The sequence below is a fragment of the Anser anser genome (genome assembly GCF_964211835.1).
Source record: "Anser anser genome assembly, chromosome: 2".
NCBI lineage: Eukaryota > Metazoa > Chordata > Aves > Anseriformes > Anatidae > Anser > Anser anser.
This window is the reverse complement of record NC_139721.1, coordinates 118,408,905-118,420,129: the sequence shown is the minus strand read 5'-3', so window position 1 is coordinate 118,420,129 and position 11,225 is coordinate 118,408,905. Positions and strand designations below refer to the sequence as shown.

At 44.4% G+C, this 11,225-nt stretch overlaps 1 long non-coding RNA gene across 1 annotated transcript; it reads right to left on the bottom strand.

The window, feature by feature from the left end:
* Window positions 1-263: 263 nt before the first annotated feature.
* LOC310893620 lies at window positions 264-6,348 on the bottom strand. The gene is made up of 3 exons (XR_014579138.1): window positions 6,024-6,348; window positions 3,311-4,660; window positions 264-553 (listed from the first exon to the last, which is right to left on the bottom strand). It is a non-coding gene; the product is annotated as an uncharacterized lncRNA (long non-coding RNA).
* Between the last annotated feature and the right edge of the window lie 4,877 nt (window positions 6,349-11,225).

The following is an 11,225-nucleotide window of genomic DNA, read 5'->3' as shown; positions in this document are numbered from 1 at the left end:
CTATGTCGACATTTACTTGAAGTCATACTGAGCCCTTTCTTGCAAACAGTCCAGCTGAGGATCAAAGGAGCCAGATTACTTGAGGACTGAAACTAAGCAAGTTATATCAAGAAGCTGCTGTTCTGCTTGTTCTCTGTTCCAGAGAAGGACTACAATTAGTCTTTCTTTAGACTCAAACCAGGAGAAATTTCAACTCCCTTCACTCTGCCAGTTGGGAGACTGGAAACTCACAGAAAAAGAAAAAATCCCTTATTTTTTAGTTTTGAATTTTGTTTCTCTCTGATAACTGCCTGCAAAGCAGTATTTGTGCCATGGCATTATGACCACATTCATTTTAGAAGTATTTCAGAAAATGGCTGAGACTATTTATTTAGTAGTGCTATAACGTATAAGTGAGTCTATATTACTCACAGTGAGTATATGCTTTGCTGTGTTTAATCCTCATGTCAATGCAACCCCATTATTATAAATCAAACCGAGGATTTGACAGACTGCTTCAATCACATCTTGCTCACTGCTCCCATTGTTCGCTGGAACATCTACAATGTGCCGTCTGTAAAATGAACAAATCCCAACAGATTATTTTACTTCATTTAACAGCTGAGCGCATCCCGGTGCAACATCAAAGATGTTTTACCTTTTTTGTTTTCACTAATGAACTTACTATCATATGCAATATCTGTGAAATTATAGTGGATCATTAGAAATGTATTTAAAACATTTATAATTCACTAATATGTAAGCTCTTCAAAAGGAACTGTACAATCTTATCTGCAAGAACTAAATACTCTACTTAAGAGGCACATTCCTTATCTGCTGTTTGAACTAAGAAAGGGTGGGGACATTTCTCAACCAATCGCCCATTTAAAATGTTTCCAGATGGAATCACACCTGATGGTTTTACACTGCAAAGTATAAATTACTGCAGTGAAATCTATTTCATAATGGAGCAAAATAAAAGCAAACCTAAACGTACACCGTTTTGACCAGTAATACATTCTGTCATGATATCTTTTCTTTCACACATCCAGGAACTGTAATGGGGGCTTGACTTGGAAAAGGTTTCTTAAAGACACCATTTTCTCAACATTTGTTTTAAATTACTCATCGCGTGTTTTATTTTTTTACTGCTTGCTTTAAAATTACTAGTCTGTTTGTTTTATCATGTCTCAAGGAAACACAAGCATGTACATGTAATAAAACTGTTATGTTACTTGTTTGTGCACTTTGCATGCTAGCTGACTAGGCAGGCAATTATGCTAATCTAACTGCTGAACATATTTATGACGTGCTGGAGTTACAGCCACACCTGTCTCATGACAAGAAAACAAAGTTTAAGAACAACAGCGCTGCTTAAATCCGTGCAAAACTTCATAGGAAAGTTCATACCTGGCAGACCCTTTCCACTCCAAACACCCCGCTCCCCAAATATTTGATCTTTGGGATGTCTGATCCAGAAATCACTGGGAAGGACTCACTGCTGAGTCACAGCCAGTATTTTGAATATTGCTTTGACTACTTTGCTGTCTTTGGGCGATCCAAGGGCTTGTTCTAAGAAGGGAATTTCGGGGAAATGCAACTGGAAAGTTCAGTCATGTCACGCCTTCTATACTTTCATGGGAAAATCCGCTGTTCTGCCCTTTCTAAAAGGGTCTTCATTTCTTGTGGTAAGAGATAAAGGATCTGAAAAGGGTTGGGAATCATGCTGCCAAGGAGAGCAAAAGTAATGGTTTTCTTATCTTTATATTTTGTGTGAAGAAAGGCTGAGAGAGTTGGGCTTATCCAGCCTGGAGAAGAGAAGGCTCCGGGGAGACCTTCCAGTATCTAAAGGGAAAGCTGGAGAAGGACTTTTTACAAGGGCATGTGGTGATAGGACAAGGGGTGATAGCTTTAAGATAAGAGATAAGGTGTAGATTTAATATAAGGAAGAAATAAGGAAGAAATCGTTCACTCAGAGGGTGGTGAGGCACTGGCACAGGCTGCCCAGAGAAGCTGTGGATGCCCCATCCCTGGAGGTGTTCAAGGCCAGGCTGGATGGGGCTTTGGGCAACCTGGTCTGATGAAAGGTGTCCCTGTCCATGGCAGGGGGTTGGAACAAGGTGATCCTTAAGTGTCCCTTCCATCCCAAGCCATTCTGTGATTCTATCATTTTCTATTCTGCACCCAGGTCAGACACACAGTCCTGGCACATTCCTGAGCAAACCGTCTGAGAATGGGGCTTGGAGGTGCTGGGTTACAGAAAAAGAGCAAGTTTTAGGAGTGGTGGTAAATTATATCTCCCGAGAAATGCTAGACTGGTTACCTTGCCTGAATGTCAGAGGAAGCAGGAGAAGTGTTGGGCCTGTAGGCATCTCCTTTTGTAAGCACCTTGGACACGCAGTCTTGCCCTCACGCCCGGTTACCTCAGGGCTAAGCTCCACATAGATCTGACTGCTCGGTGCCAACCACTGGCAGACACAAGTGCCTCTGTGCTCAGTGCCCTGCTCAGACCCCTGGAATAATTACTCAGAAGCTTTGGGGTGTCAGCCAATGGGAAACAGTAGGCACAGGGATTTAGGTGGAATTTAGGCCAGCAGAATCTGGGACTAAGATCACTATTTAGATTAATTGAAGGTGTTATTCACCCCTCTCTCTCCCCCATTTCGGATAAAACAGCAATCAGTCTTTTCTTTCTTCTAGAGCTCCGAACATTTATGTAACCGGGAACAAAGATATCCCAACCTCCTCCAGGCTTCCCACAATCAGTCCTACCAGCTACGCTCCGGACCCGGATCGCATACGACCCAGCAGCGATGTTTGGGGCACAGCTGAGTGTCTGTCAGCTGGCCAAGCTCGCACATGCTTCAGAGTGCATCTCTGGTTTCCTAGGGAACCTTTCCTGGGTCCTCTTGCGATGTTCCAAGGCGCCCAGGAGACATTTCATTGCCGCCACTGTTCATGGCTTGGTACACCCCTGAGTAATCAGCACATCAAAGGGGCATTTGCATTTTTTTATTCTTAAGTTTCTAAAGCGGTAAAATGAACTGCTGGCTGTACAAAGCTGATCGTTCTTCTAGCTGTAAAACTCAAGAGCCTTGCTCAGAAGCCTCGAAATCGTACCTTATTCGTCTCACCTACACCGCCAGTATGGGCTGCTGACTGGTACGTCTGATTTCCATCTTATTATGTTGACTGGCAGGCCACTGTTCACGCGAGAAGCTACCCGTGATCCAATTTATTTATCCGCTACTGTTCAAAACTAATTATTCTTCAAAGATCCATGTCTCTCACAGCCCGTATTTCTTGTCATCCTGCAGCTGTAACAGCTTACCTCTTACTTTCTGTGGTAGGCCAGCAGGCTGAACTTTCTCCAGGGAGTCTTTAATGTATACAGAGTATCTTTGCTCAAGAATAGGCTTTTATTTCTTAGAAGAAAAAGAAGGGGAAAAAAATCATCAGTTGTTTTTGGCTTAAATCTTCTTGGTAAGCTTTTTTTTTTTTTCTTCCCCAAAACAAAATATTTAGTAGAGAGCAAATACTTCTGACGAAAGCAAAGGTTTAATTAGAAAATTTTCAGTCAGTCTTCATATGTGTTCACTCCTCTGTCTCTAGGGACTCCGAGCCCCCTGTCACAGATGTAGGCTTGATATGCACCTTATCTTGTCTTCTCTACACACGCTGGTCACAGATGTCTGAATTCTACATTTTCCATGGCAGGCTGAGGCTTTAATGCTTTCCCCTGGAGGCGAGATAAGAGCCAGAACATGTGTAGAATGCATTACAGTTTCATTTGCAATCAGCGATGTGTAAAGTTCCTAAAAGTTGTCGACACTCTTATGATATATTCTATCTCCATTAATGGGAGAGTGGACAGGGATCCGTGGTCAGATACGATTTTGTTTGTAAAGAACTTCTTTTACCAGCCCAAGACCATTCTCTGTCACTTCTGTCTCCTGTAATGAAATACACAACCTTATCATTTTCCAGTCTTATTCTTCTTTCTTATCATTCATATTTAATGTATTTCTACCTTCTATTTTGTAGCCATTTACATTTTATTGATTCCCAGGCTCAGTTTACAAGTCGGTGATTTATTATCCTTCACTTCTGTTTGTGCTGACAGAGAACATCCCTATTTTTCAACTTCAGATTTAGTGGGAGGCAAACATATTTGTGACTGAAAATGTAAGGTGTGGATTTAAGGAATGCTAATTGTTATTATGCAGATTTTTAGAAAAAGAGAACAGGAAATTCATGGTTAAGGGTGACACCCCAAGAAAAAGAGACTCAAGAAAGTTGGTATTGGTGTATTAGCCGTCACTGCTTAGAGGGCTGTGCAATGTCTGACATAAGAGAGGATGTCAAGGATTCAGGCCAGATTTTGGAAACGTAGGTGCCAGAAGGTGAGCATTTGATCCAGGGATGAATTTAAGTGCCTCTGAGCTCAAAAATAGCATACGATGGCATCTGTACACAGAAATACAACTTTTTATTTGACTTTACCTTGCAGCTGAAGTGCCACAACAAGCTGGTCTTTGGGCTACGTCTCCAGAAAATCCAGGAGCTGCAGGCTGCTACTCTCTTGCTAAGCAGTATTTTACTGCAAGCAGCGATCTTAGGAGATCAGCTGTTGGTTCCGTCTTGAACAGCTTGCACAGGATTTGCTTACCACATCCCTTTTCTGCTGTCAAAGAAAAAGACAGCACGCAGATTGGGGCTCAAAGCAGTGGAAGGACACTCGCTGAGGAGCTCTCAGCCTCGGCACTCGCTCGAGGCAGTTTGGGGGCTGTGGGGAGGGGGGTGTTGATGTTCAGGACAGGCTGCACGTCTCTTTTATTTTTCCCAGGGTTTCAGAAAGGATGAGGGTGACAATCTGACAGCATTCGCTGCTGTGTTTGAAAGGACTTTTAAGCCTGGGCCCCACCGCATTGGGTCCACAGCCTCTGTGCATGCTGCAGCACTTGCCTTTTTCTCAGCCTCCCTCACACGTTCCTCAGCCGCAGGCTCTGTCTCTGCCCTAGAAGAAGTGGGACTTTGTGTAGAAATCCTATGTCCAAGGCCCACAGCTGGCTGACACCCTCTTCTGTGTCCTTCCCTCTGCTAGCCCAGCAGCTAAGCCGAATCTCTCTGCTCTTCCTGATTCCTGTCAAGTTCCCCAGCACCTCTGTAAATCTCTCTAAGTCTCTTCAGCTTTGCAGTGTTTAGGATCCCAGGTTAATACCTAATCTCTTTGCCCTGCTTCTAGTGAAAGTCTCCTCTTCCAAGCATCCTCCCTGCAAACCAGCTAGGCAGGGATATTTTCCCCACGTCTCACTGCGCCGTCGTCCGGCTTGGTGACTACATCAAAGGAAGCGAATCCACGGGCGGATGGATCGTCACCAAACCTGACCCAGAAATCTTAAAATATACTGCCACAGTAAGTGGGGACCACGTGCCCATTTGTTCAGGCCTTCTTGGATAGCAGGAAAAATGTGGATTTTTGAGCTACGTGGGGAAAAAGGGAGAAGATTCCTTAGGACACCTCAAGAAGGGAAAAAAAAGAAGAAAATAAATTCAAAGCACTGCTGCTCTGTTGTCATATGAGGTCACACTTCACTATGCATGTGGATAAAAGACAACACAGCTTCCCACTTCCCATTCCTCTTCTGCACTGCCAGGTTAATTGTTGTCATTGTATTCCCCACAAGAGAAGCCTCAGCAGTGGTGCCAAATAAACCAGATTAGTGTTCAGGGGCATTTGCTGGAAGTGATGCCAAATCCATTCTTGATCCTAATTGTATGAAATATGCTCCAATAATTTTCCACAAGGTGAATAAAAATAATGCCAGAACTGCCGCTTTCACTAAAGCTCAATTAGGAGGCATTCACTAATCCCAAGGCATGTCATAGCTCCTTCTCTGCAATTATATTCTGCTTTTCATAAACTGATGTTTACCTAGAGAAGATGAATATCCTTATTCCTGGCACCGAATGAGAGTGATATCGGGAGAGAGAGAAAAACATAGACAAGACCTGGCCCGCATCCTGAAGTTAGGCGAGCTGACCTTTGGCTTCGTTCTCCACAGTAAAGCTGTTATGCCTTGACGGCTTCAAGCAGTACAGATATGAGATACGCTCTCGAATACAACGTTCATTCCCGAATCTAAAAGAAGAAATGAAAAGGCACTTAACTTAGAAAATAAAATCAGATTAAACCAATTATCCTTTGTTGGCCATGGAACATTTCCCGTAGTGTACAATGCTATGTTCTGCAATGAATTTCCGATTTCATAATGACAGATTTGCTGCAACTGACAAATAAAGAAATATGTTTCAGTCATTCACTACCAGCAGTTGCAAATTCAGAGTTTTGTTCAAACTATTGAAACTTCATTGTAAAATTGAGGGGCATTCTGCTGGCATATAAGCATAATGAAAAATGTTTTGATTGTGTTTGAAAAAAAATATTTTTCTTTACAGCTGACTTGGAAGAGGATGGACAAACGCATTTACCAAACCAATGTGATAACAAATTATATTCGTAGTCTGTAGTTGGCTTTCAGAATGGTGTCATCTTGCAGGGTGTCTGAAGCACAGAACACTTTTTTCCCTTTTACAATAAAGCTCCAGCTTTCTCTGTTTTAAGAATATGTGACTTTCCCGTTCTTTCTTCATGCCTTCACTTTTGGGGAAAGTCTCATGACACCAGAGCTATGGAAATTATGTATGGAAAACATTATGTTTCATGTCTATGTTTACCCTCTTCCCATTTTTGAAGTTTCTTCCACCTCTTGAAGTGCTGGGGAGGCTGTATTTGTTGGTTATCTGATATGTTTGCTAGCCCAAGCTCTGATTTTTGGGATCATGTAATGGCTAGTGTATGACAGAGTGAAACCTGACACATAAAGACAACAACAAAATTGTTCAGGTGAGTTGGTGGCTTCATGGTGAAAGCATTCGCATGCTCACAGTACGCTCTGCAGCTGCCAGAATCGATCTCTAAACTTCAGCTGGTAGTCACACCGGTATCTCCATCCTCCCCAGTGGGATAACAGAGTACATGTGGATTAAGGAAAAAACAGACCCACTTCTCTCTCCTCCCCACAAATGCTGGATTCTGATTGCGCTCACCCACCCCCGCCACTCCGGCAGGATTTGGGTAAGCAGATGACACACAATAGCTTGCACCCGTTCAAACTGGAGTGCTCAAACAGGCTATTGTTTTTCCCTTGACAAAAGTCCAAGAAAGATTTCTATTAGTCTTTTTTTTTTTTTTTTTATCAGGAGTAGGGACAGGAAATGGTTGCTTCTCTGCCTGGAGACTGGTCCCTAAAATCCCACGTGACATGCAAACCCTTATAAACGCACCGCAGAGGTTTACAGCTGCGGCGTCTCCTGGTATCAAAAGTGTCAAGGCTTTCTGGGTTGCTCCTGTTGTACGGCATGCTGTGTTCTGTTCTGCTGACCACATTATCTCCTAATGCGAACCAGTGCCCTGTGTTTCCAGGAGCTGCAGCGCTGGAAAGTTGCCAGCAGCTGGGCAGAGCTGAGGAGGTGATAAAAGAGGGCTTAAGAGGTCTCCTGGGGGAAGCCTGAGGGAGATGCACGGGAAGGCTTGAGCACGAGGGGGTTGGACTGGGCTCTGTATCAAGGGATGCAGATGTCCCTTGAAATGCCTGTCTGCCTTCCTTGGCACCAGTGGATGCCCAGGGACTTCTAAAGAAGAGCGGTGTTACACCAAGGGAAGCTGCATTTAACAAGGATTTGGGGCTTGGGGAGTGTTTTTTTTGGTTGGTTTTAACGAGTTGTTTTAGGACCACATACAGTCTAGCCGTGTCTCTGTATTTCCTCAGATTTCTCACAAAATGTTAAGTGGAATGTGGGAGATGGGGGATATTTATAATCTATGGGCTGAGCCTAAGGAATCAATACTGGATCTTGAGGGAAATACAGGTTTCAGGGAGGAAGCTGAGAGAAAGAGGATTTGGGGAGAGGCTGTGTGATCTATGGACCACCCCTCGCTAATGTTCAGGGGCTTGTGACACCTGGGCATTCACCACTGTGACCCCTGGTTTATAGGAATCCAGCGCATGTCCAAGACAGGTATACTCCTATTTGCTGCCCCAGTCCTTTTTTTTAACAGTATGGATGGATCAGTGTACAAAAAAAAGCCAGAGGTGGGAAACAGCTGTATGTCAGTCCAGCCCGGGGCATAGGCCCATGGCAACCTAGCAGCGAGTTGCATGCATTGAGAAATGCTCACAGTGGGATAAATCTTCCATCCCATCAATATTCTGCTTATTTGGTTAGCTAATGGTGGTGAGGCTGTCCCTGGGATCTGGAATACTTGCATGCACAAAAAGCAGTATCAATACACTGCGGGATGATATTAGAGGAGCTGGCCAAGTGGCGTTGTGTGCCTCTGCGAGCTGCATGATGCAACTTGCCTGCGCTCAGCTTCCTGCAGGCTATGCTAGAATCGGGGTGAGAAAATGTATGCAGGCATGAGACGAAGCAGTTGCAGTAAGCATGTTTTCCATTGGAGCAAACGCAGGTGATTAATAAAGCTGTAAAATGGCCTGGGACGAGCAGGCTGCTGTCTCTTCCCAGTGCCAGGAATGAACACTTTCTGTTTGCCGAGATGGAGTGTACAAGTCAATTAATTACCATTTTTCACTTAATTGTAGCTGCGACGTACCTTTCCCTAAAGAAATGATTGTGAAATACAACCAGAACTCAAACTGGATCTGTCGCTGCTGAGAGCGTAGCATTTGCAATTCCTCCTTACCTGGTGTCCCATGTTTCTTCAGGTAGTGGACAGAAGCACAGAAAGGGTAACTCGAGATAGATGTCCCTGTTCCCAGACCTCATCGACTGGCACTCTGCTTTGTTCTTATTTTGTCAGATTTGCTCGGTGCGATGCTGATGGTTTCGTTAGCCAGGAACCTCGGTGGAGCTTGAAGAAACCTGGATGTTTGCACGGGCTGCGCGCTTTCAGTGTGATGGGAACTAATGGAGGCTGTCTTTGCGGAGACTTCAGCGGTCACTGGCCATGATTAAAACACTCCAAATGAGGAGCTCTTGCAGGCCCATGAAAGAAACGGCCCGCCAAGAGTAAGCCACTTTTTCATGTTGCAATCACCGTGTTCATTTTCCTGCCCAGAAAGCAGGGCTCTATTTCTCCCTTCAGCAGATGAGGCCTCAGATTGTATGTTCTGTCACAGAAATGCATTATTATTCATTTCTGTAAGGACACTTTCTCCCTGAAACTTTCTGAGCTGCAAATGTACTCCGTGGGCCAAAATCACGCTCTCTTATTGTGCCGTGTCCTATATACTCACAGTGCCAGAATTTAGCTTTCTCTCCCTAATTCTATTTACCTGAGCACCCGTCTAAAGAGCGGGAGCAAATAACTAATAGTCTGACGTTCCCTGCAGGATACCTGGTGGAAATAACATTTGCCTCCTTTCTAATAAGCAGCAAAAGTTGTTGGAAGAAAATTAAAGCCTGGAGCACTCTCGGTTTGGTTGTTGCTGTTTCGAACTATTTTTGAATCTTTGCTAACCTTGGAAGACTTCTCAGAGGAACAATTGCCTAAATTAGAATATCTATTTCACATGAAATATTGGGAAAGGAGAGGAAGGGTTATATTAGCTCTTTCATTAGCGCTCACTCCCAGGGTCTGTATCCCAGCCTGCAGCAGAAATGTCAAGAGGAGCAGCTGCTGCAGCACACAAGCCAGCAGAATATTTCCATCGCTAAACGAGGCGAGGGGGGGCACGGGGGAAGCTGAGCAAATTGCATAAGACACAGACGCTGCGAAGTAGCAGTGGAGGGCTGTGTGTCAGTGGAGATGGAGCTGAACCCTTCATCCATCCATTTCCAGAGATTAAGCACTGTTTTCTCCACGAAACGTGCTGACGGGACGTTGCTTTTGGTGCCAAACGAGCAAACCTCTTACCCTGTTATGCTGCTTAGTGTTACCAAACAAGTCCCGAAAAGTAGAGAAAATTCACAGCAAGGAACAGAGGATGGTCTTCTACGTGACATTTCCTACGCTTAGGTCTCAGCTGTTCCCAAGCTAGGTGGGCCGTCAGTAATGTTATCAGGATTTATCTTTTCTGTCGTGTATTTCTGTGGCTGCATGAGGACAGAATCCAGGTCTTCCTGGGAACTGTTTTGCCTAGTATTTCTTCAAATATTGCTTAACAGTAACACATTGTACTCGTAAAGTATGTGAAAGGGCGGGGTTGTTGCTATGCCTTTTTAGTCGATGTCAGCACGTTGGACTGGTGTCTCACTGTAAAGCTGTCATGGTAATATGCCAGGCTTTGAAAAAAAAAATAATAGTAAGAAGAAAAACACTGGCACTTAAAAAGGCATGCAAAGCATATAGCAAATCTCTGTGCACGCTCACTGCCGGTACATGCTTTGTTCCATTCCCCAGTCCTTCCCCCAAACTGGTATGAGGATTCATTAATAAACAACCTCCAACGTGGAAAAAGCAGGCCAGTATGTGGCCTTGGGTTTATTCGCAGGCTTTCATGTGACTGAGATACTGCCTTTTGACAAGCCAGGTTGTGGGTGCGTGTCTTCTTTTGGCCAGCTTAGGGGGCCACCACCTGTAGCTCCTCGTTAGCTCCCCACATCTCCTCTACCCAGCCTGGTCTGATGGTTGATGAGGAATAGGTTGCCTGAGAATTTCCTAACCCCCTTGGGCCATTTGATGAGACTAGTCCCTTTGGCAGGAGAGCTTGGCAAACATTTACCTGAGCACCACAGACCCCAGCAGGGAGGCTGGGGCAGAGCTGGGCCTGGTAATTTTTGCTTTCACCTCAGCCGCTGTAGGAAGATCTCCTGGACAACAGCAGTTGTGAGGCAGAACATCAGTAAAAGGACACAACTGCCAGGGGCTAGAACCATATCCACAGCCATTTTCAGCCTAGCTCGTGGTGACTTACTTATGATCAGATGATTTTAATGACTGTTTTTAATTTCCTATTGGGTCTTGGACTACTTTCTAGGTACATTGACCCCTCCCTGTCTATTCCATGTGTATTAGATACCCTTACTGAGCTGCCAGGAGTCCAGTGTTACCCATCCTAATTTGCAGGAGCAGCATCTAGTAGGAACTTTTCAGTTTACAGAGTGAATTTGCTTGGACTAAGAATTCCTTATCACATTTCAGCCTTGCTGCACCATATCCAGTGTTACAGAGTCTTCACTGCAGCACGTTGCTATCTCTCTGTGTAAAGTCCCGGTGATTC